This window comes from Hordeum vulgare, chromosome 4H (assembly GCF_904849725.1).
Source record: "Hordeum vulgare subsp. vulgare chromosome 4H, MorexV3_pseudomolecules_assembly, whole genome shotgun sequence".
In the NCBI taxonomy this organism is placed as follows: Eukaryota; Viridiplantae; Streptophyta; class Magnoliopsida; order Poales; family Poaceae; genus Hordeum; species Hordeum vulgare.
The window spans coordinates 514,973,688-515,000,371 of NC_058521.1; the positions used below are offsets into that span (position 1 = coordinate 514,973,688).

Here is a 26,684-nt window from a genome sequence, read left to right on the forward strand (position 1 = left end):
AAAACCTTCGGGTTGCATCATATACAACTCTTCCTTAAGGAAACCGTTAAGGAACGCCGTTTTGACATCCATCTGCCAGATTTCATAATCGAAAAATGCAGCTATTGCTAACATGATTCTGACGGACTTAAGCATTGCCACGGGAGAGAAAGTCTCATCGTAGTCAATTCCTGGAACTTGTGAAAAACCCTTTGCCACAAGTCGAGCTTTATAAACGGTCACATTACCGTCAGCGTCCATCTTCTTCTTAAAGATCCATTTGTTCTGAATAGCCTTGCGGCCTTCAGGTAGTATCTCCAAAGTCCACACTTTGTTCTCATACATGGATCCTATCTCAGATTTCATGGCTTCCAGCCATTTGTTGGAATCTGGGCCCACCATTGCTTCTTCATAATTCGCAGGTTCATTGTTGTCTAACAACATGATTGATAAGACGGGATTACCGTACCACTCTGGAGCAGCGCGTGATCTCGTCGACCTGCGTGGTTCAACAGAAACTTGAACTGGAGTTTCATGATCATCATCATTAACTTCCTCCTCAACCGGCGTTGCAATGACAGAGGTTTCCCCTTGCCCTGCGCCACCATCCAGAGGGATGAGAGGTTCGACAACCTCGTCAAGTTCTATCTTCCTCCCACTCAATTCTCTCGAGAGAAATTCCTTCTCGAGAAAAGCTCCGTTTTTAGCAACAAACACTTTGCCCTCGGATTTGAGATAGAAGGTGTACCCAACTGTCTCTTTTGGGTAACCTATGAAGACGCACTCTTCCGCTTTGGGTTCCAGCATTTCAGGCTGAAGCTTTTTGACATAAGCATCACATCCCCAAACCTTAAGAAACGACAATTTTGGCCTCTTGCCATACCACAGTTCGTATGGTGTCGTCTCAACGGATTTTGATGGTGCCCTATTTAAAGTGAATGCAGCTGTTTCTAATGCACAACCCCAAAATGATAACGGCAAATCAGTAAGAGACATCATAGATCGCACCATCTCTAACAAAGTACGATTACGACGTTCGGACACACCATTACGCTGTGGTGTTCCAGGCGGTGTTAACTGCGAAACAATTCCACATTGTCTTAAGTGAGCACCAAACTCGAAACTCAGATATTCACCCCCACGATCAGACCGTAGGAACTTGATCTTCTTGTTACGATGATTTTCCACTTCACTCTGAAATTGCTTGAACTTTTCAAATGTTTCAGACTTGTGCTTCATCAAGTAGACATAACCATATCTACTTAAATCGTCAGTGAAGGTGAGAAAATAACGATATTCGCCGCGTGCCTCCACGCTCATTGGACCACACACATCGGTATGTATGATTTCCAACAAGTCCCTTGCACGCTCCATTGTTCCGGAGAACGGAGTCTTAGTCATCTTGCCCATGAGGCATGGTTCGCACGTGTCAAGTGAATCAAAGTCAAGTGACTCAAAAGTCCATCGGCATGGAGTTTCTTCATGCGCTTTACACCAATATGACCCAAGCGGCAGTGCCACAAAAATATGGCGCTATCATTGTTTACTCTAACTCTTTTGGTCTCAATGTTATGTATATGCGTATCGCTATCAAGATTCAATATGAACAATCCTCTCACATTCGGTGCATGACCATAAAAGATGTTACTCATAGAAATAGAACAACCATTATTCTCAGACTTAAAAGAGTAACCGTCTCGCAATAAACAAGATCCAGATATAATGTTCATGCTCAACGCAGGCACTAAATAACAATGATTTAAGTTCATCACTAATCCCGATGGTAGCTGAAGTGACACTGTGCCGACGGCGATTGCATCAACCTTGGAACCATTTCCTACGCGCATCGTCACTTCGTCTTTCGCCAGCCTTCGTCTATTCCGCAGTTCCTGTTTCGAGTTGCAAATGTGAGCAATAGAACCGGTATCGAATACCCAGGCACTACTACGAGAGCCGGTTAAGTACACATCAATAACATGTATATCAAATATACCTGATTTTTCTTTGCCCGCCTTCTTATCTGCCAGATACTTGGGGCAATTGCGCTTCCAGTGACCCATACCCTTGCAATAGAAGCACTCTGTTTCAGACTTAGGTCCAGCCTTGGGTTTCTTCAACGGATTGGCAACAGGCTTGCCGCTCTTCTTCGAATTTCCCTTCTTGCCTTTGCCGTTTCTCTTGAAACTAGTGGTCTTGCTCACCATCAACACGTGATGCTCTTTACGGAGTTCAGACTCTGCGACTTTCAGCATCGCAAACAACTCGCCGGGAGACTTGTTCATCCCTTGCATGTTGTAGTTCAACACAAAGCCTTTATAGCTTGGCGGCAGTGATTGAAGGATTCTGTCAGTGATAGCCTCTTGCGGGAGTTCAATCCCCAGCTCAGCCAGACGGTTTGAGTACCCAGACATTTTGAGCACATGTTCACTGACAGACGAGTTTTCCTCCATCTTGCAAGCATAGAATTTATCGGAGGTCTCATACCTCTCGATCCGGGCGTTCTTCTGAAAGATAAACTTATACTCCTGGAACATCTCAAATGATCCATGACGCTCAAAGAGACGTTGAAGTCCCGGTTCTAAGCCATACAAGACTGCACATTGAACTATTGAGTAGTCCTCCTTACGCGCTAACCAAGCGTTCTTAACATCCTGATCAGCCGTAGCGGGTGGTTCATCTCCTAGCGCAGCATTAAGGACATAATCCTTCTTCCCAGCTTGTAAGATTAGCTTAAGATTACGAGCCCAGTCTACAAAGTTGCTTCCATCATCTTTCAACTTAGCTTTCTCTAGGAACGTATTAAAATTCAGGATGACACTCGCGTGAGCCATGATCTACAACACAAATATATTCAAAGTGGACTTAGACTATGTTCAAGATAATTAGAGTTTAACTTAATCAAATTATATGCTAAACTCCCACTCAAAAAGTACATCTCTCTAGTTATTTGAGTGGTTCATGATCCACTTACACTATCCCAAGTCCGATCATCACGTGAGTTGAGTATAGTTTCAGTGGTAAGCATCCCTATGCTAATCATATCAACTATATGATTCATGATCGACCTTTCGGTCTCACGTGTTCTGAGGCCATGTATGCACATGCTAGGCTCGTCAAGCTTAACCCGAGTGTTCCGCGTGCGCAACTGTTTTGCACCCGTTGTATGTGAACGTTGAGTCTATCACACCCGATCATCACGTGGTGTCTCGAAACGACGAACTGTAGCAACGGTGCACAGTCGGGGAGAACACAATTTCGTCTTGAAATTTTAGTGAGAGATCACCTCATAATGCTACCGTCGTTCTAAGCAAAATAAGGTGCATAAAAGGATTAACATCACATGCAATTCATAAGTGACATGATATGGCCATCATCACGTGCTTCTTGATCTCCATCACCAAAGCACCGGCACGATCTTCTTGTCACCGGCGCCACACCATGATCATCCATCAACGTGTTGCCATCGGGGTTGTCGTGCTACTTATGCAATTACTACTAAAGCTACATCCTAGCAAAATAGTAAACGCATCTGCAAGCACATATGTTAGTATAAAGACAACCCTATGGCTCCTGCCGGTTGCCGTACCATCGACGTGCAAGTCGATATTTCTATTACAACATGATCATCTCATACATCCAATATATCACATCACATCGTTGGCCATATCACATCACAATCATACCCTGCAAAAACAAGTTAGACGTCCTCTAATTTTGTTGTTGCATGTTTTACGTGGTGACCAAGGGTATCTAGTAGGATCGCATCATACTTACGCAAACACCACAACGGAGATATATGAGTTGCTATTTAACCTCATCCAAGGACCTCCTCGGTCAAATCCGATTCAACTAAAGTTGGAGAAACCGTCACTTCAAGTCATCTTTGAGCAAAGGGGGTTACTCGTAACGATGAAACCAGTCTCTCGTAAGCGTACGAGTAATGTCGATCCAAGCCGCTTCAATCCAACAATACCGCGGAATCAAGAAAAGACTAAGGAGGGCAGCAAAACGCACATCACCGCCCACAAAAACTTTTGTGTTCTACTCGAGAAGACATCTACGCATGAACCTAGCTCATGATGCCACTGTTGGGGAACGTCGCATGGGAAACAAAAAATTTCCTACGCGCACGAAGACCTATCATGGTGATGTCCATCTACGAGAGGGGATGAGTGATCTACGTACCCTTGTAGATCGTACAGCAGAAGCGCTATAGAACGCGGTTGATGTAGTGGAACGTCCTCACGTCCCTCGATCCGCCCCGTGAACAATCCCGCGATCAGTCCCACGATCTAGTACCGAACGGACGGCACCTCAGCGTTCAGCACACGTACAGCTCGACGATGATCTCGGCCTTCTTGATCCAGCAAGAGAGACGGAGAGGTAGAAGAGTTCTCCGGCAGCGTGACGGCGCTCCGGAGGTTGGTGATGATCTTGTCTCAGCAGGGCTCCGCCCGAGCTCCGCAGAAACGTGATCTAGAGGAAAAACTATGGAGGTATGTGGTCGGGCAGCTGTGAGAAAGTCGTCTCAAATCAGCCCTAATAGCTCCATATATATAGGAGGAGGGAGGGGGACCTTGCCTTGGGGTCCAAGGGACCCTCAAGGGGTCGGCCGAGCCAAGGGTGGGAGGACTCCCCCCCCCAAACCGAGTTGGACTTGGTTTGGTGGGAGGAGTCCCCCTCCCTTCCCACTTCCTCCCTCCTTTTTTTTTCTTTTCCTTTGATTTCTTTTTCTTGGCGCATAGGCCCCCTTGGGGCTGTCCCACCAGCCCACTAAGGGCTGGTGTGTCTCCCCAAAGCCTATGGGCTTCCCCGGGGTGAGTTGCCCCCCCCCCCGGGTGAACTCCCGGAACCCATTCGTCATTCCCAGTACATTCCCGGTAACTCCGAAAACCTTCCAGTAATCAAATGAGGTCATCCTATATATCAATCTTCGTTTCCGGACCATTCCGGAAACCCTCGTGACGTCCGTGATCTCATCCGGGACTCCGAACAACATTCGGTAACCAACCATATAACTCAAATACGCATAAAACAACGTCGAACCTTAAGTGTGCAGACCCTGAAGGTTCGAGAACTATGTAGACATGACCCGAGAGACTCCTCGGTCAATATCCAACAGCGGGACCTGGATGCCCATATTGGATCCTACATATTCTACGAAGATCTTATCATTTGAACCTCAGTGCCAAGGATTCATATAGTCCCGTATGTCATTCCCTTTGTCCTTCGGTATGTTACTTGCCCGAGATTCGATCGTCAGTATCCGTATACCCATTTCAATCTCGTTTACCGGCAAGTCTCTTTACTCGTTCCGTAATACAAGATCCCGCAACTTACACTAAGTTACATTGCTTGCAAGGCTTGTGTGTGATGTTGTATTACCGAGTGGGCCCCGAGATACCTCTCCGTCACACGGAGTGACAAATCCCAGTCTTGATCCATACTAACTCAACTAACACCTTCGGAGATACCTGTAGAGCATCTTTATAGTCACCCAGTTACGTTGCGACGTTTGATACACACAAAGCATTCCTCTGGTGTCAGTGAGTTATATGATCTCATGGTCATAGGAATAAATACTTGACACGCAGAAAACAGTAGCAACAAAATGACACGATCAATATGCTACGTCTATTAGTTTGGGTCTAGTCCATCACGTGATTCTCCCAATGACGTGATCCAGTTATCAAGCAACAACACCTTGTTCATAATCAGAAGACACTGACTATCATCGATCAACTGGCTAGCCAACTAGAGGCATGCTAGGGACGGTGTTTTGTCTATGTATCCACACATGTAAATGAGTCTTCATTCAATACAATTATAGCATGGATAATAAACTATTATCTTGATACAGGAATTATAATAATAACTATACATTTATTATTGCCTCTAGGGCATAATTCCAACAGGGTGGTGGTTAGGAAAGGTATGGCAGGCTCACTACCTCCACCCGCCAAGAACCAAAGGAGGAGACCGGAGAAGAAAGGATCTAAAGGCGCTAGAGTTGCTTCAAGCATCCAGCCACCTCTAAAGCCCCGGGAGGTAGACATGATACCTGTCGTAGGTGCAGATCGTTTCCATGTTGCCGGCAACCCGATCCTACCTCAAAAAGCACTAGATAACATATAGAACAATGATATAAGGAGACTTCATGATGATGTGTTGGCCATAGAGAGAGAAGACTTCTCAGCACGGAAAAACCAGGATACCCGCTTTACCCGGTCAGGTTTCGGGTGCGATGTCATACATCGATAGATGGCCCGCAGATAAGTTCATCCTACAATTTGACTATATCTACGACATGTTCCACATGACCTAGCTGGATTTTCAGTTCATCCACGTGTATGCGATGTATCTCAACTACATCATCAGGTGCGAGAACATAGAATATATCTGGGTCGCGGACCTGTATTATATGCATGAGAGATTCTTGGTAGTCTGCAAAGAGCACTGTGACTATGCGAGCAAGTACACCCGCGATTTCATGATCACTAATAAGGACAAAGAAATGATTCTCCTGCCTTATCATCTGACGTAAGTCATTCGCGGATATCCTTTCATAAGTTTTGATCATTCCTTTGCAAGCACTGAGGCTAATTTGAGGTGTACCCATTTTGTGCAGCGGGGGGTGTGGGGGTGCCGTCCTCATTTGTTTGTACCCACAATACTCCCATGCTCTGTACTTGGACTCATTGAAGAACATCAAGAATAAGGAATACACTCACATAATGAGTTTTCTCGATAGTGTCATTTTGACCTTCAATCTTACTCGTGGATATATCTAGGTGAAAAGTACAGGAATCAAGCGTCGCCTTTCAGCCATAAGACCGACTTCTAGTGCATCTAGCAACCGAACAGTAGTAAGGCTGATGGATTCTACCTCATGCATCACATGATCGAGTACAGAAGGGATAGACAACGCCTTCGCATGTCAGATAATTTTGGTGCTGCCGAGATTGTCAACTAGGCCACAAGCATAGGAACGACACCGGATCCACGAATCTGAGCTAAGTTTTATCACATACAGTGTGAACTTGCCCAAGCGATCATGAAGCAGGTTGTCGAACAAGGAGGGATGTTCTTCCATGGGCCAATGAGGCGGGAGAATGCCCAAGAACTGCTACCTGCACAACGTCTGGACCTAAAGCCTTTCAACAAGCTCAGGTCATTCATCCCTAACTATGAAGATTGAGGCACTGACATGGAGGAGTGATTGACGATGACAATGTGTGTCTATAATCAATACTATCGGCTTTCTATGAACTAGCGTATACATCGTTCTAGTTAATTAGTTTGTGTATGAGGAAGTTGGTTATTTATATTTACTGCTTGTATTCTGCTAACTATGCCTCTTTGTGTTTCTCAAGTACATTATGTTGCATATTATATATCGTTGTTAATCAACTTACGATGCAGGTACATAGATCGGAGATGGCGAAGGACTACTACGCCGTATTCATTGGGAGGGTTCCAGGAGTGTACGACCACTGGCGAGACGCGTAGGCCCAGGTGGACACGTACCCGGGTGCTAGGCCATAGAGGGTTCGACAGCAGAGCCGAAGCGGAAAAGAGTTACTTGAGGTGGATTCTACGGCAAGAGACAGAGCGAAACCGGTGCCTCAACAAGTACCACATAGTCGCACTCTTGCTCATGTTGAGCGCTCTTCTCTTCTACATGATGGTTTAGATAGGGATGATGAAACTTGTGGGTGTGCCATGACTTGTGTGTATCGCTGTTTTCGAGATTTGATGATATTTGTGTTGGATAATGATATTTGTGTTGGATAATGATAATCATGGTATAAATGACGAGTCTACTTTATGTGTGTGATATGATGATAATAATGCATGTTCATTATGATATGATGAAACTACTGTTTAGAGCATGCACAAATACGTAGATGGGGCATAAATATGACGGGAATTAAATATTGAAAACAGCAGTAGCGCTAACTTAGCAGTAGCGCTTTATTTATTCCAGCGCTATGATACATTTCCAAGGAATCTATAATTTATGAAGTATTTATGCCATGTTTACAATAATTCTACATGATTTTGGTATGATTTTATTAGAACTAACCCGGACTGACGTTGTTTTCACCACAACTATTGGTGTGTTGTTTTTGTGCGGAAATAAAAGTTCTCGGAATGGGCGGCGGTGGGCCTGTGGGCCAAGCCAGGAGGGCTACAGGGAGCCCACAAGCCCCCACTCCACCACCAGGGGGCGGCGGTGGGCAGGCTTGTGGCCTCCCTGGCGCCCCCCTGACCTAGATCTTGCGCCTATATATTCCCTAAAAATCAGAAAAAAAAATCAAGGGATCCTCGAAAATACTTTTCCGCCGCCGCAAGCTTCCATTTCTGCGAGATCTCATCTCGAGACCCTTCCCGGTGCCCTACCGGAGGGGACTTTGGAGTTGGAGGGCTTCTTCATCATCATCATCGCCCCTCCAATGACTCGTGAGTAGTTCACTTCAGACCTACGGGTCCGTAGTTAGTAGCTAGATGGCTTCTTCTCTCTCTTGGATCTTCAATACAAAGTTCTCCATGATCTTCATGGAGATCTATCCGATGTAATCTTCTTTGGCGGTGTGTTTGTCGAGATCCGATGAATTGTGGATTTGTGATCAGATTATCCATGATATATATTTGAGTCTTTGCTAATTTCTTATATGCATGATTTGATATCCTTGTAAGTCTCTCCGAGTCTTGGGTTTTTGTTGGCCAACTAGATCTATGATTCTTGCAATGGGAGAAGTGCTTGGTTTTGGGTTCTTACCGTGTGGTGACCTTTCCCAGTGACAGTAGGGGCAGCAAGGCACACATTGTGTAGTTGCCATCAAGGGTAACAAGGTGGGCTCTGTCGTAGATATGAGATTGTCCATCTACATCATGTCATCTTGCTTAAGGCGTTACTCTGTTCTTTTGGACTTAATACACTAGATGCATGCTGGATAGCGGTCGACGTGTGGAGTAATAGTAGTAGATGCAGAAAGTATCGATCTACTTGTTTTGGACGTGATGCCTATAGATATAACCATTGCCATAAATATCGTCACGACTTTGCGCGGTTCTATCAATTGCTCGACAGTAATTTGTTCACCCACCGTCTACTTGCTTTCATGAGAGAAGCCACTAGTAAACACTATGGCCCCCGGGTATATTCACATCTATCGTTTCCACTTTCGTTTTTACTTTGCTTGTTACTTTGTTGCTTTTAGTTCTCACTTGGAAAACAATCTATAAGGGATTGGCAACCCCTTCATAGCGTTGGGAGCAAGCTTTTTGTGTTTGTGCAGGCTCTTGTGATACTCCTTCACTGGATCGATACCTTGGTTCTCAAATTCAGGGAAATACTTACCACCGTTGTGCTACATCACCCTTTCCGCTTCGAGGGAACACCAACGCAAGGCTCCAAGGCCACGGGGAAATCCTTTGCATATTTGCCTAGGAAGTCCCTTAAGGCATAGCCGTAGCAGAAGGATTCCTGGTGCCATCAACACACCTATTTCTGGCGCCGTTGGAAGGTCTTTTGTTACAGTAGCAATAGCCACGCCAGCGTGCTCCTCCTCCTCTCTGTCCCGAGGTGGGAGACGACCCTGACAGGTGTGCCCCATGTGTCGGTGGCCCATCCACCTCTCCCTTGTGCCCCACAGTTGTTGACCGCAGGGGCCCGCGCGTTAGGTTCAAACCTAACGGCGGGCGCGCGTGGGCACGCTGGCTGGCTGGCCATCTGGGCCGGCCGAGCCCCAGGCCGAGCCAGGCCAGGGTTGTTGCCTCTTTTTCGTTTATTTTTTAAAACTCGGTTTTAAAAGATTTTTATAAAAATATTTAACCAGTGAAAATTAATGATTCTTCCACCATTATTCTTCTAAAAATGAGGAGTATTTAATATAACTGTTAGACAAATTTTTAGGACAACTTTTCTGTTTTATAATAATTAAAAATGCTATTTGGAATAGTTTTCCTTGTGTTAAATTGATTTTAGAAATAGTCCTTTCACTAAAACCAGATAGAAATATTTTTAAAATAACAATACGGATTTATCAGAATTAAACAACAATTTTAAAGTGACTTTGTGATCTGTTTTTGAGTGAGCTACTAATGTTTTTTATTTAATACGACAATAGAAACCACGCTTGACGGAGGAGTTGGACTTGAAGACCCCAGATACTTAGCTGATCAAGGCAAGCGACCCTTTGACCATGTTTGAGCATATGTTATATTGCATGCTAAGTAGAAAAAATATTTCCGTTGCATGTGATCATAAGTATCGGTAAATCATTGAAGTGATATTACCGATGGCTCCTCCGGAGCACTTGCATTCTGAGCATGATCCTACGACCTATGAGGTCACGCTAATACCATGTTGACAAGTAGAGCTAAGCATAGTATAAGCATGAGCATGATGATGGTATAAATCAAAGGTTTACTAAAACCCCGTCGGGTGCCACTAATGCCCGAGGGTGATGTTGAGTTAGGTGGCCACTTTTGGCGAAGTGGTGCACCGGGTATTTTGTGTGTGTATGATTTCGAAAATGGGATTCGATTTATGATGTGTCGACCGTCCCAACCTTACATGTGCGACCACGTTACCTTTTTATGGGACGGGGCTTTGTTGATCACTCTGGTCGGTGCTAGCAAAGATCCACATTACTAGTGGTGGGAGTGATGTGTGTTCACTCTCATAACGGGGTCGTGCTAGGTAGGATGACTGTGCCGTTTTTACGTGTTTCGGGCACACCGTTGGTCCCCGCATGTTTTCTACTGTCCAGAGTCGGTGCTTGTAAGACGTACAGCATGTGGGTTGGGTACCAATCGAGTGGACCTCTTTGTCTAGTATCGTCAGGGGAAAGGCATTGATCGGGTACTTACCTCGGGTATGTTATATACCGCGAGTCGTGGATGACACGAAGTTTCCCGGATCTTGTGGGTACAGCGTACAACCTTTGCAGAGTGTCAAACTATTCGAATAGCCGTGTCCATGGTGAAGGACAGTTGGGTGTTGCTACTTAAACTACGTCCAGTCGTTTCCGCATAAACCGAGTGTGTGTGTGGTAAATGGTGTTAATATGAAAGAGTTGATATTACCAAGTTTGGTGAATTGGCATGTCGGGTGAACCTGGAGTGTTCAACCCTTGACAGATATATTGATATTTGTAACCTGATCTTCTAAACAACATCTAGCTTATGTTGCATATCCATGAACATGTTTATTTACAGTAAGCTGCTATCCACCAAAACTGCATAGTGCTTGTTAATCTACCAATTGCATTGTTCATATCATGGGTTGTTCGCGAATACATTCAAAGTACTCATTGGCCTGCCACTGGTTATATTATTGACAAAACATGGAAGGACCGGAGTTTGGAGAAGAGTACGTCTTCGGAGACGGCCCTGCGAACTAGACGCTTCCCAGTCAGAATGCATGTTGGTGTAGGCTGATGGCATGGGCACCCGCTTAGCCCTAAGACTTCCGTTACTAGTTGTATCAGTGTGCTTTGGCCTTATAGGCCCTACCTTATGAACTTGACCATTTGGTCATATGTTGTAATAACTCGGAACTTGGATGTAAGACTCTTAATATTCAGCATCTGTGTGTTCGGTGAGCATTGATCTCTGGGATCACTGAGCATGTTCATTTGGCGATCTCGACCCATAAGTCGGGGTCCCCACAAAGAAAGTGAGAGTTATAGCATCGATTGTAGTCATATCTAATTCGCTAGCTATTACATTACACACCCACATATATGTGACTATCCTTAGGATATTTGTTGTTGGGGTTTCTGTCACGCTTCTCGGGTCTTCCTGTGTCGTAGTCATGGAAGGTGTACCATGTTAACATGCCCCCTTCCCTAGAAACTAGCTTGTTCCCAAGCTAGTGCACGAGGAGAACGTAGTCCTCAAAATCTTCCCAAATCGCCATTGCGATTCAGGTTGGGATGACCATTGAATCAAACCTTGAGCCACGGTTTCATCTCCCTAATCCTGCATCCATTGTTGCAATAATTGTACTAGAACTTGGAGAATATCGTTAGGGTACGGATCATAATCGTCGGCATAGAGGAGCGCCTGCAAGTCCATCTCCACGACTAGTGCCTCATTGCAGGGGAAGTGATGGAGATGCCATTCATGGTGTTTGTTGAGGTGTTGTTCCAGCACGTTGCAGGCGCTAGGGAAGAAGAAGATCCAACCTCATGACGATGGCGAGGGCTCCAATTTGTTCCGTCACCAGAAGGAGGCTCATAGGAGGGAAGAGGAACCACAATGCTCTGTTAACCAGTAAGACTAAAGGTGAAGGAAAATTAATGATGTGCTACATAATTCACATTACTCCATCCAAAATATATTGCTAGGGACTGATGACCCACTAGTATAGGGGATGAATCGTAGTCCTTTGAGTAAGTAAGAGTGTCAAACCCAACGAGGAGCAGAAGGATCTGACAAGAGGTTTTCAACAAGGTAAGATCGGCAGGCACTGAAATTGTCGGTAACAAGTGATTGTGTGGTGAGATGATTCGTAGCAAGCAACAAGTAACAAAAGTAGAAATGGTGCAGCAAAGTGGCCCAATCCCTTTTGTAACAAGGGACAAGCCTGGACAGAGTCTTATAGGAGGAAAAACGCTCCCGAGGACACACGGGAATTTCGGTCATGCTAGTTTCATCATGTTCATATGATTCACGTTCGTTACTTTGATAGTTTGATATGTGGGTGGACCGGCGCTTGGGTACTGCCCTTAGTTGTACAAGCATCCCACTTATGATTAACCCCTATCGCAAGCATCCGCAACTACGAAAGAAGAATTAAGACAAAGTCTAACCATAGCATTAAAGTAGTGGATCCAAATCAGCCCCTTACGAAGTAACGCATAAACTAGGGTTTAAGCTTCTGTCACTCTAGCAACCCATCATCTACTTATGACTTCCCAATGCCTTCCTCTAGTCCCAAATAATGGTGAAGTGTTATGTAATCGACGTTCACATAACACCACTAGAGGAAAAACAACATACAACACATCAAAATACCGAACGAATACCAAATTCACATGACTATTATTAGCATGACTTATCCCATGTCCTCGGGAACAAAAGTAACTACTCACAAAGCATAATCATACTCATGATCAGAGAGGTAATGAGTAGCATCAAGGATCTGAACATAAACTCTTCCACCAAATAATCCAACTAGCATCAATTACAAAGAGTAATTAACACTACTAGCAACCTTACAAGTACCAATCGGAGTCGCGAGACGGAGATTGGTTACAAGTGATGAACTAGGGTTTGGAGATGATATAGTGCTGATAAAGATGTTGATGGTGACGAGTCCCCTCCGATGTGTGGGGACCCCGACTAGCAAGTCGAGTTCGTCGTGCCCAGTGACCCCAAGGATCAATGTTCACTGAACACAGATACTGAATAATAGAGTCTTACATCCAAGTACCAAATTATTACATCAAATGACCAGAAGGTCGGGTTCAAGAACAAGGCCTAAAGCCAAATAAAGGGATACATCGAGTAGCGGAAACTCGTAAGGGCTAAGCGGTGCCCATGCCATCAAGCCTACACCGACAGGCATTCTGACTCGGAAGCGTCCTAGATCGCAGGTCCGTCTCCGACGGCGTACTCATCGCCAAACTCCGGTACTTCCATGTCTGTTCAATAACATAACCAGTGGCAAGCCAATGAGTACTTTGAATGTACTCGCAAACAGCCTGTGACATAAATGGTAATGAATAACAGTGACAGTTATCTTGGGTGGAATGCGATGAGGTGGTATGATCATGTATATGCATCAGGTTAAAGAATTGCTTGTGAATATCAGGTTACAGATATTGACATATCCATAAAGGGTTGAACACACCGGGTTCACCCTAAATGCCAAGTCACCGAACTTGTCATATCCTCAAGATATTAATGAGGGCTAAACCATCCGGGTTTACCCTATATGTCAAGTCACCGAACTTGATCATTTTATTGTGATTATCATGATTATAACAACACCTTTTTAACACCACACACACACACTTGGTTTATGCGGAAACTCAGGACGTAGTTTAAGCAGCACCACCCAACTGTCCTTGACCGTGGACACGGCTATTCGAATAGTTTACACTCTGTAGAGGTAGTACGCTGGACCCACGAGAAACGGGAAACTTCCGTGTCATCCACGACTCGCGGTATATCACATATACCCGAGGTAAGTACCCGATCATCATCTTTCCCCTGACGATACTAGACAAAGAGATCTACTCGATTGGTACCCAGCCCACATGTTGTACGTCTTACGAGCACCGACTCTGGACTGTATCAACCATGCAGGGACCAACGGTGTGCCTGGAACTCATAATAATGGCATAGTCGTCCTACCTGGCACGACCCCATCACAAGAGTGACACCAATCACTCCCGCCACTAGTAATGTGGCTCTTTGCTAGCACCGACCAGAGTAATTAACAAAGCCCCGTCCCATAAAGGGGTATCATGGTCGTACTGGGTAAGGTTGGGACGGTCGACACACCATAAATCTAATCCATTTCCGAAACCATACTCACACCAAAATCACCGGTGCATCACTTCACCAAAAGTGATCACCAACTCATCATCACCCTCGGGCATTAGTGGCACCCGACGGGGTTTCCATAAACTCTTTATTTAACTCATCATTATGCTTGAGATGATATGCCTTAACATTACTTGTCAACATGATAATATCATGACCCTCACGGGGTCAAGCTCAATGCAGTGATTCTACTCTACTAGCCAACATGACAGTAGCATGATCCTCGTAGATGGTAAGATCAAGCTCATCATGTTTGTGCTCCGAGGAGCCACATGAATAACATCATCAACATGCAAGGGCTTTGAAGAAGCCTCCAGTGCCATCACCACAATGATGAACCGGCATCGTGATCACATGCAACGGGAAAATACCAACTATACTAGCATGCAACAATGTTTGTGCTCAAGTCATGGTCAAAGGGCTGCTTGCCTTGGTCAGCTAGGTATCCGGGGTCTTCGAGGTCTTCCGCTCCGGATCCTCCGTCACTCGGTAACTCTACCGTCGAGAAAGGAATAAATAAATACTAGCTTTTACTAAAACAGTTCACAAAGTGCTTTTAAAAATGTTGCAAGGCTTGGATAAATTCAGGTTATTATTTTGAAAAATGTTCCCTACTGTTTTATTAGCTAAGCATATTTATTTAAAAGTAAACAGAAGCAAACAAGTGCTTTTTAATATCATTTTATTATACCAAAATAGTTTCTGTTAATGATAAATGTCAACTATTACAGAATCAAATACTACTCATTTTTAGAAAAATACTGGTGGAAGAATTATATTTTTCTACTGGCTAAATCTTTTTATAAAAATCATTTAGTTTGCTGGATTAAAACAAAAGAAAAAGGCCAGGGAAACAGATCCAGCCGGCCCAGCCAGCAGGCCTGGCCACCAGGCGCGCGCGGGCCAGGTTCAAACCTGACCTGCGGGCCCCTGGGGTCAACGTCAGCGGCTGCGCGCGCTGGCTGCCCCAGGACACCGACAGGTGGGCTCCACCTGTCGGGTCCTTCTCCTACCTCTGGCCAGAGAGGTGGAGATGGACGCCGGCGAGGCTGCCGTTGTCCTCAGGCCTAGCTAGGAACGGGAACGGGTTCCTCGTGCCTCCGCCTACCTTCTCGTCGTAGGGACGTCACCGGAGGTGGTCTGGGTCGCCGGCGACGAGGTGCTCGTGGCGGAAGGGTTTTGGGTTCGAGTTGAACTAGGGGCTAAAGGTATGGATTTGCTCGGGAGAGTTAGGGGAAACGTTCCTGGTGTCGAGGGGAGTGAAATGAGAGGTCGGGCAGCGCAGGAGCCGACGTGTAACCGGAGATCGACCGGAGCTCCGAGGCGGAGGGGCCTCGGTCGATCTCGAGCACCGGGGCTCTACGAGCTCGATTGGGCGGCTAGGGAGTATCTACTAGTTGTGCTGAAGCTACTTGGAGGGTGCTGGAGTGCCGGGGGGCCTATTTATAGGCAACGACGGTGACCCGACTCGGGCATGCCGGTGACTCACCGTGGCACGCGTGCAAGCACAGTGAGGCGCTGGCCGCGAAACCACGGGTTCGGGACGTGGTTTAGGGCCTCCTGATGCAACGGCCACAGAGGGAAAGTGAGTGGGGACGAGCTGCAGCGACCGTGCATGCTCGGCCGCATCGGGCACGCACGGGCACGCGTCGCCTGAGCTCTTGCGCGAGGGGGAGAGGGTCCCTGGGATAGCTTTGCACTGAGGGGCTATCGGGGGAGTGCTTGGACACAACTGGGGAGGTTGGGACCGGCCGGAGTGTCGGCCCCTTGCGGGTGGCTCTCTGCAGCGTGCCCAGAGCGCAGTTTTGGCATGCCACGGCATGCTGGCTCGCTCTGGGGCACTTGAGACGTGTCCTCCATGTCCTGAGTGTTGCTGGGAGTGTGCCTAGCCGTTGTGGTTTAGTGGGAGCTTGAGCTGGTCAAGGGAGCAAGGAACACTAGTGTTGCCAGTACTGTCCTGCAGCTCAAATTGGAGTTCTTGTCACTTGTGCTTGGAATTGGGGAGGGGCTGGTTGACTGGGTGCTCAGGGTGTTCTGGTGCTCTAACCCACCAAGTTTGGTGCCTTGACATTGGGTAAAACAGTGGCTAGGAAGGTTTTTACCTTCCTGTCAGTAGGTGTTCGACAGTGACTTGGGGTGCTTCCACTCCACCACTGTCAATGAAACTTAACAGGTTTGGTCTTGGGGTAAAAACATGGGGTTCCACCAAATATGAGCTCCATTGAACAAGTTTGTCTTTGCAAACTTGGAAATGTCTCAAAGTGACCAGTAATGTCCCTTACAAAGGAAGTGTGGTCAAACAGAGTCTCACAAATCCCATTTTTGGTGTGGAGTCCTCATTTGGGGTGTTAAACACCTCTGCAAAGTTTCAGCTCCATTGGAGAAACTTTGCAATGTAGAGTTGTTCCAACTCTACTCTGGACAGAGAGGGTTTTGGGCTCTCTAAGTGCACTTACCCACCTTGGATCAAGGTGAGATTTTAGGTGAGCACCTAATATGGTCTGGGAGGGCTCCTGTAATTTTATGGGAATTTACTGAGATACTTTCCTTTGGAAACATCTCAAAAAGCTAAAACAGACAGAAATGGTTTTCAGGGTTTTACTCAAATAATATTAATATAAAATAGGGTTGAAAATCTTATGTATGGAAAATATATGTCCTTCTGAGCTTCCACGAATTTACTCATAATTTCCTAAGGCGGGAAAGTAATTTTCCTTGTGGAAATATCATTAGTGGCCTCAGAAATAGACATAGATATAAAATAGAAAAATAATATTTTAAATCACTAAATAGTGTTTTTAATGAATGAAAATGATATTAGGATCAGATCACCAACTTTAGTTGAAAGTGCCACTTGGCTTCATGAGCTAGTAGTGTATCCCAACATGATGAAGGTGATCTTGATGTAAAGGAAAAAGGGTTTTTGATGAGAGCAAAATAATAAGTTTTTCATGGGTTGAGTCATCAAACAAGCAAGCATACACTCAAACAAGGGTTGACATTGCACTCACACCATTATTTGGAAAAGTTTTAACAAGCTCTGATTTTTGCAATACAGAAAACTTGGGGTGGAAAACAGGGTGTGACACGATGAGAGGAATGTTGGTGATGACGATGGCGACGATTTCCCCCTCCGGGAGGGAAGTTTCCCCGGCAAGCTCGTCCTGCCGGAGCTCTAGATTGGTTCTGCTCAAGTTCTGCCTCGTGGCGGCGGCGAAACCACGAAAAATCTCCTCCCTGATTTTTTTCTGGACGAAACCCTCCATATAGAAAAAGAGGGGGCAAGTGGGCGTGCAGGGTGCCCACAAGCACCCATGGCACGGCCTGGGGGGTGGCCGCGCCGTGCAGGCTTGTGGCCACCCCCTGGCGCCCCTCTGGCACTTCTTCGGCCCAGTATTTTTGATAAATCGGGAAAAAATCCTCGTTGATTTTTACGGTGTTTGGAGTTGCGCAGAATAGGTATCTCAACTTTGCTCCACTTTCAGGCCAGAATTCCAGTTGCCGGCATTCTCCCTCTTCATGTAAACCTTGCAAAATAAGAGAGAAAAGGCATAAGAATTGTACCGTGAAGTGAACTAACAGCCAAAGAAGAGATAAATATCAACATGAAAACATGATGCAAAATGGACGTATCAACTCCCCCAAGCTTAGACCTCGCTTGTCCTCAAGCGAAAGCCTAGCTCAATAAATATGTCGACATGTTTAGGGAGAGAGGTGTCGACAAAACAAGATATGAACATGCATGCATCATGATCAAGATCAGAACAGCAATACCAACATATAATCTCTCATGCTAAAGTGATAATTCCTTCACAAAGTAAAGCATGGATCAAAAACCTTACCGAGAAGTAACAACCGATAGCCTTTAGTCATTTAAGCAATTGCAATTTATCACAACATCAGAAAGAGTCAAATAAGAGCTTGTAAAGCAAATCCACATACTTAATCATTCTTTCGTTCTCTACTATTGCTACAACTCACGTGGTTCTCATGAGATCAAAGTTTCAGCTGGACACAGAGAAAGATAGGGGCTTACAGTTTTGCCTCCCAACTTCTTACCTCAAGGGTAATGTCAACAATAATAAATCATGAATACTTCCCTCCAAGTTGACATATGAATATAGATCTTTCCCAAGCATATGACGGTAGCCAAGACAAAGGCGAAATAAGGAATTGGTGAAGATCACCATGACTCTTTTAAGGGCAAAAAGTAAAGGTACAAGATAGGTCCTTCGCAGAGGGAAGCAGAGGTTGTCATGCGCTTTTGAGGTTTAGATGCGTGTCCTCTTAGTGCGGAGGAACGCACTTTATATTGCCTCCTGTGATAAATAAGTTTATTATGCAGTGTGTCGCTTTTATGTATTCCTCATCACAGGTTCATATAAAGCTTATTTTCCACACACTAATAGATCATACATATTAGAGAGCAATTTTTATTGCATGCACCGATGACAACTTACTTGAGGGATCTTATTCAATCCATAGGTAGGTATGGTGGACTCTCATGGGAAAACTGGTTTGAAGGTTTATGGATGCACAAGTAGTATCTCTACTTGGTGCAGGAGTTTTGGCTAATATGAGGTGGAAGCAATCGTCACATGCTAAGGGATCTCTAATCATATAACATTGTTCGGAGCCAAGCAAACACAATTCATTATGTTTTCTTCCTTGTCCAACATCTACTTCTAGGCATGCAATGGTTTAGTGAGTGTTCACAATCATAGATGGTGTCATAGATGATATATTTATATGTGAACCTCTCCTTCTTTATCACTTCCTATTAATTGCAACAATGACCAAGGTCTACGTTTGCCTACCCTCAACAAGTTTCAATCCTCATTCTTTTTATATGTGAAGCCATTACTTCCCATAAGATCATTACATGATCTTTCATGCTTTTGTTCTATTCTCACTCTTTTGATCATGGCAAGAGGCAAAGCCCTTCAACTAAGACACTCTTTATTATATGGCTCACGAGAAAGAATACATCGGGGGTGACACAAAGCAAAACTCAAGACTAAAACACTAAGACTTTTAAACTACTAGAGAAAAAGAAAACTGAAAAGGAAAACTAAAACAAAGGTAAAGGCAAAAGATGTGATGGTGATACGATACCGGGGCAACTCCCCCAAGCTTGGCACAAGCCAAGGGGATTGCCCATACCAATGCTCAGTTGTCTTCCTTTGGTGGTGATGGTGGTGGAGTTGCAACCTTTGATTCCAAGAGGGCCATCAGTCTTCGATTTATACTTTGGAGATCTGTGGTATGTTTTTCCAGCAAAACAACTTATGAGTGAGACAAGTATTGCGAGCATGAGTTGTTTCACAAAACCTCAAGAGTTCAATCAAAGATGGAGACAGTAGGTGGAGGTAAGGTTGGAGGAAATCCACTTCTTCAACTTCTTCCTTGTTGAGCACAGATTGCACTTCGTCCCATGCCTCTCCTTAGGTAGCCTCTCCTTAGCCTCCATAACCTCCATCTTTTCAGATCAGCATGAACTTCTCCATAGATTTGACGGAGGTTGTTCTCCCCCACAGATTCCTGGGACGACATCTTGATCTAGATCTGCGGCAGAAAACAGGCACGAAACGAAAAACAGAGGAAATCTACGTGATGTAGGGGTCAGACCAAACGGAAGTATATATAATAAAACAGAGGAAAACTCACGTATTCCAGACCAGAAGGAGTACCCTGCACGAAAACGGAGTCCGGGAGGCGCACGAGGTGGCCACAAGCCCTCACGGCGCGGCCAGGGGGTGGGCCCGCGCCGTGCAGGCTTGTCGCCTCCTCGCGCACTTTCCGGACTACTTCCAATTTTTGTATTTTTTTCAAAAATTCCAAAACAGAGAAAAATTCCTATTGGGAAAGTTTTGGACTCTCTTTTCTTACCGAATCACATACCTCTTCGTTTTCGGAGTCTGAAACAGGCTGATAAATGTCCCTTAGGTGTTCTTCCGGAGTTATGGTATTGATGATATTGCTTTCAACATTTATGGGAGTACGTGAGATATAATGCTTGATTCTGTGCCCATTTACCACTCTCGGACAATTACCTTTCGTGTTGTTGATCTTGATAGCACCGGAATGATATAATTCCTCAACAACATAGGGACCTTCCCATTTAGAGAGAAGCTTGCCTGCAAAGAATCTTAAACGAGAGTTATATAGCAAGACATAATCACCTACATTGAACTCACGCTTTTGTATCCTCTTATCAGGCCACCTCTTAACCTTCTCTTTGAACAGCTTGGCATTCTCATATGCCTGAGTTCTCCACTCATCAAGCGAGCTAATATCAAATAACCTCTTCTCACCGGCAAGTTTGAAATCAAAGTTGAGCTCTTTGATTGCCCAATAAGCTTTATGCTCTAGCTCAAGAGGTAAGTGACATGCTTTCCCATACACCATTTTGTGCGGAGACATGCCCATGGGATTCTTATAGGTAGTTCTATAAGCCCACAGTGCATCATCGAGCTTCTTAGACCAATTCTTTCTAGACCTGTTGACAGTCTTTAGCACAATCAGTTTAATCTCTCTATTACTTAGCTCTACTTGACCACTGGACTGAGGGTGATAGGGAGACGCAATTCTATGGTTGACATCGTACTTAGCGAGCGTTTTACGGAAAGCACCATGAATGAAGTGTTAACCACCATCGGTCATTAGATATCTAGGGACTCCAAATCTAGGGAAGATAACTTCTTTCAGCATCTTGATAGAGGTGTTTTGACCAGCACTACTAGTGGGGATAGCTTCTACCCACTTAGTGACGTAATCAACAGCAACTAAGATGTGAGTATACCCATTGGATTTTGGAAAAGGTCCCATATAATCAAAGCCCCAAACGTCAAATGGTTCAATGACAAGTGAATAGTCCATAGGCATTTCCCGACGTTTGCTAATATTACCTATTCTTTGACATTCGTCACAAGACAAGACAAACTTACGGGCATCCTTGAAGAGAGTGGGCCAATAGAAACCTGATTGCAATACCTTGTGTGCAGTTCTATCTCCCGCATGGTGTCCTCCGTAGGCCTCGGAGTGACACTTCTGTAGGATCTGTCCCTATTCATGTTCAGGTACACAACGTCTAATAACACCATCTACTCCTTCCTTATAAAGGTGAGGATCATCCCAAAAGTAATGTCTCAAGTCAAAGAAGAATTTCTTCTTTTGCTGGTACGTGAAACTAGGTGGTATGTATTTGGCAATGATATAGTTCGCATAATCAGCATACCACGGTGCACTACGTGAAGCATTGATGACATTCAGTTGCTAATCGGGAAAGCTATCATCAATAGGTTGTGGGTCATCAAGAACGTTCTCCAACCTAGACAAGTTATCTGCTACTGGGTTATCAGCACCATTTCTGTCGACAACGTGCAAATCAAATTCTTGTAGCAAGAGAACCCATCTGATAAGTCTAGGCTTAGCGTCCTTCTTCTCCATGAGGTACTTAATAGCAGCATGATCAGTGTGAATAGTAACTTTGGAATCAACTATGTAAGACCTGAACTTTTCACATGCAAACACGACTGCCAAAATTTCCTTCTCCGTAGTGGCATAGTTTCTCTGGGCGCTTTCTAGAGTTTTACTGGCGTAGTGAATAACATTCAACTTCTTGTCAACTCTTTGCCCTAGAACAGCACCAATAGCATAATCACTAGCGTCACACATGATCTCAAAAGGCAAGTTCCAATCAGGTGGTTGAACAATAGGTGCAGTTATCAAAGCCCTCTTAAATATTTCGAAGGCTTCCTCACAATCCTCGTCAAAGACAAAAGGAATATCCTTTTGCAAGAGATTCATAAGAGGCCTAGAAATCTTAGAGAAGTCTTTAATGAACCTTCTATAGAAACCAGCATGACCAAGGAAACTTCTTATCCCTTTGATATCTGTGGGGTATGGCATTTTCTTGATTGCATCAACCATAGCCTTATCGACTTCGATACCTCTTTCAAAAAATTTATGTCCTAAGACGATGCCTTCATTAACCATAAAGTGGCACTTCTCCCAATTCAAAGACAAGATTGGTATCTTCACATCTCTGCAAGACTCGATCAAGGTTGCTGATGCAATCGTCAAAAGAAGACCCGTAAACGGAGAAGTCATCCATGAAAACCTCAACAATCTTTTCACAAAAGTCACAGAATATAGCCATCATACATCTTTGAAAGGTGGCAGGTGCATTACATAAGCCAAAAGGCATATGTCTATAAGCAAAGGTACCAAAAGGGCAGGTGAAAGTGGTCTTCACCTGATCAGATTGTGCAACTGGTATTTGGGAGAAACCAGAATAACCGTCTACAAAGCAGAAGTGTGTGTGTTTGGACAACCTTTCTAGCATTTGGTCTATAAAAGGCAGAGGGTAAACCACTTTCCTAGTGGCTTTATTCAATTTCCTAAAATTGATCACCATCCTGTAGCCAGTAATAATCCACTGTGGGATCAATTCATCCTTATCATTAGGGACAACGGTAATGCCTCCCTTCTTAGGGACGCAATGCACCGGACTCACCCAATCACTATGAGCAACAGGATAAATAATACCCGCTTCCAGGAGCTTTAGTATTTATTTTCTTACTACTTCTTTCATCTTAGGATTTAATCTCCTTTGATGATCAGCAACTGGTTTGAAGTCAGGATCAGTTTTAATCTTGTGCTGGCATAGGGTAGGACTAATGCCCTTAAGATCATCAAGAGTATATCCGATAACAGCATGGTGCTTCCTCAGAGTTTTTAGCAACTTCTTTTCTTCATGCTCTGAGAGGCTAGCACTAATAATAACAGGATGTATCTCCTTTTCATCAGGATAGGCATACTTAAGAGTATCAGGCAACTGTTTAAGCTCGAACACAGGATCACCCTTTGGTGGGTGTGGATCCCCAAGCAGTTCAACAGGCAAGTTATTCTTAAGGATAGGATATTGTTCTAAGACAATTCTATCTATCTCATCCCTTTCATCCATATGCATATCATTTTCATGCTCAAGCAAGTATTGCTCTAAGGGATCAGTAGGAGGCACGGCAATAGAGGCTAAGGCAATAGTTTCATCCCTACTAGGCAACTCCTTTTCATGAGGTTGTCTACCAAACTTAGAGAAACTGAACTCATGTGACACACCTTCAAAGCCAATAGTGACAGTTTGCTTCTCACAATCAATATGAGCATTGACAGTATTGAGAAAAGGTCTGCCAAATATGATGGGACAAAAGCTATCTTGAGCGGTAGCAAGAACGAGGAAATCAGCGGGATACTTTGTTTTACCACACAAGACTTCAACATCCCTAGCAATTCCCACAGGGCAGATAGTATCTCTATTGGCAAGCTGAATAGTGACATCAATAGGCTCTATCTCAACAGGTGCAATCTCATCTTTGATTTCATCGTATAAGGATTGAGGTATTGCACTAACACTAGCACCCACGTCACATAAGCCATGATAACAATGATCTCCTATCTTAACAGAAACCACAGGCATGCCAACAACATGCCTATGTTTGTCTCTAGAGTGAGGTTTAGCAATTCTAGCAGCATCTTCACAAAAGTGAATATTATGTCCCTCAACTTCTTCAGACAGAAGATCTTTGATAATAGCAATGCTAGGTTCAACTCTAATTTGCTCAGGGGGTGTAGGTGTTCTAATATAGCCTCTACGTATCATAGTTGAAGCTTTAGAATGATCATTTATCCTAACAGGGGAAGGTGGTTTCTCAATGTAAGCACTGGGAACAATAGGATCACGCAATGACTTTCTCTTCAACTGGAGTGGGTTTAACTACATTGACTTCTAAAGGAGGAGGATATTTAAACCACTTCTCTTTGGGGAGATCAATATGAGCAGCAAAAGATTCACACAGTGAAGCTACTATCTCAGAGTCAAATCCATACTTAGCGCTAAAATCACTAAAGGTATTTGTCTCAACAAAGGATTTAACGCAATCAAACGTGAAATTCATACCTGACTCATTACCTTCTTCAAGCTCCCAATCTTCAGAGTTGCGTTTAATTCTCTCCAATAAATTCCATTTGAAGTCAATATCTCTCTTCATAAAAGAACCGATACAAGAAGTGTCAAGCATGGTGCGATCATCATGAGAAAGCCGAGCATAGAAGTTCTGAATGATAATTTCTCTCGAGAGCTCATGATTGGGGCATGAATATAGCATTGATTTAAGCCTCCCCCAAGCTTGAGCGATGCTTTCTCTGTCACGAGGCCAAAAATTGTAAATATAATTCCGATCATGATGTACTAAATGCATAGGATAAAACTTTTGATGAAATTCCAATTTCAACCGATTGTAGTCCCATGATCCAGTATCATCACATAGCCTATACCATGTCAACACCTTATCCTTCAAAGATAAAGGAAAGACCTTCTTCTTGACCTCATCCTCGGGCACACCTGCAAGATTAAATAAACCACAAACTTCATCTAAATAGATCAGATGCAAGTCTAGATGTGATGTTCCATCTCCTGTAAAAGGATTAGCCAGCAGTTTCTCAAGCATACCCAAAGGAAATTCAAAGCAAATATTTTCAGTAGGTGCAGCAACTTGAGGAGCAACCATTCGTGCTTCTCTTCGAGGTGAAGATACCCCGAACAAGCCCCTCAAAGGGTTAGTATCCATAGTGACAAGTGACAATAAATTTCAGCACACTATATGAATGTTTCCTTACCAAGTTCCACTTACCAAAGGCGCTTCACTCCCCGGCAACGGCGCCAGAAAAGAGTCTTGATGACCCACAAGTATAGGGGATGAATCGTAGTCCTTTCGATAAGTAAGAGTGTCGAACCCAACGAGGAGCAGAAGGATCTCACAAGTGGTTTTCAGCAAGGTAAAATCTGCAGGCACTGAAATTGTCGGTAACAAGTGATTGTGTGGTGAGATGATTCATAGCAAGCAACAAATAACAAAAGTAGCAACGGTGCAGAAAAGTGGCCCAATCCCTTTTGTAGCAAGGGACAAGCCTGGACAAAGTCTTATAGGAGGAAAAACGCTCCCGAGGACACACGGGAATTTCTGTCATGCTAGTTTCATCATGTTCATATGATTCACGTTCGTTACTTTGATAGTTTGATATGTGGGTGGACCGGCACTTGGGTACTTCCCTTACTTGGACAATCATCCCAGTTATGATTAACCCCTCTCTCAAGCATCCGCAACTACGAAAGAAGAATTAAGACAAAGTCTAACCATAGCATTAAACTACTGGATCCAAATCAGCCCCTTACGAACTAACGCATAAACTAGGGTTTAAGCTTCTGTCACTCTAGCAACCCATCATCTACTTACTACTTCCCAATGCCTTCCTCTAGGCCCAAATAATGGTGAAGTTTTATGTAGTCGACGTTCACATAACACCACTAGAGGAAAAACAACATACAACACATCACAATACCGAACGAATACCAAATTCACATGACCATTATTAGCATGACTTATCCCATGTCCTCAGGAACAAAAGTAACTACTCACAAAGCATAATCATACTCATGATCAGAGAGGTAATGAGTAGCATCAGGGATCTGAACATAAACTCTTCCACCAAATAATCCAACTAGCATCAACTACAAAGAGTAATTAACACTACTAGCAACCTTACAAGTACCAATCGGAGTCACGAGACGGAAATTGGTTACAAGTGATGAACTAGGGTTTGGAGATGAGATGGTGCTGATGAAGATGTTGATGGTGACGAGTCCCCTCCGATGAGAGGAGTGTTGGTGATGACGATGGCGATGATTTCGCCCTCCGGGAGGGAAGTTTCCCCGGCAGGATCGTCCTGCCGGAGCTCTAGATTGGTTCTGCTCAAGTTCCGCCTCGTGGCGGCGGCGAAACCACGAAAAAGCTCCTCCCTGATTTTTTTTCCTAGACGAAACCCTCCATATAGCAAAAGAGGGGGGCAAGTGGGCCTGCAGGGTGCCCACAAGCCCACATGGCGCGGCCTGGGGGAGTGGCCGCGCCGTGCAGGCTTGTGGCCACCCCCTGTCGCCCCTCTGGCACTTCTTCGGCCCAGTATTTTTGATAAATCGGGAAAAAATTCCTCGTTGATTTTTACGGCGTTTGGAGTTGCGCAGAATAGGTATCTCAACTTTGCTCCACTTTTAGGCCAGAATTCCAGTTGCCGGCATTCTC

The 26,684-nt window shown here is 44.5% G+C and overlaps 1 pseudogene; it reads left to right on the forward strand.

Annotated features, from left to right (window-relative positions):
• Window positions 1–26,684, forward strand: part of LOC123450679 — an 86,535-nt pseudogene that overhangs the window by 40,599 nt on the left and 19,252 nt on the right.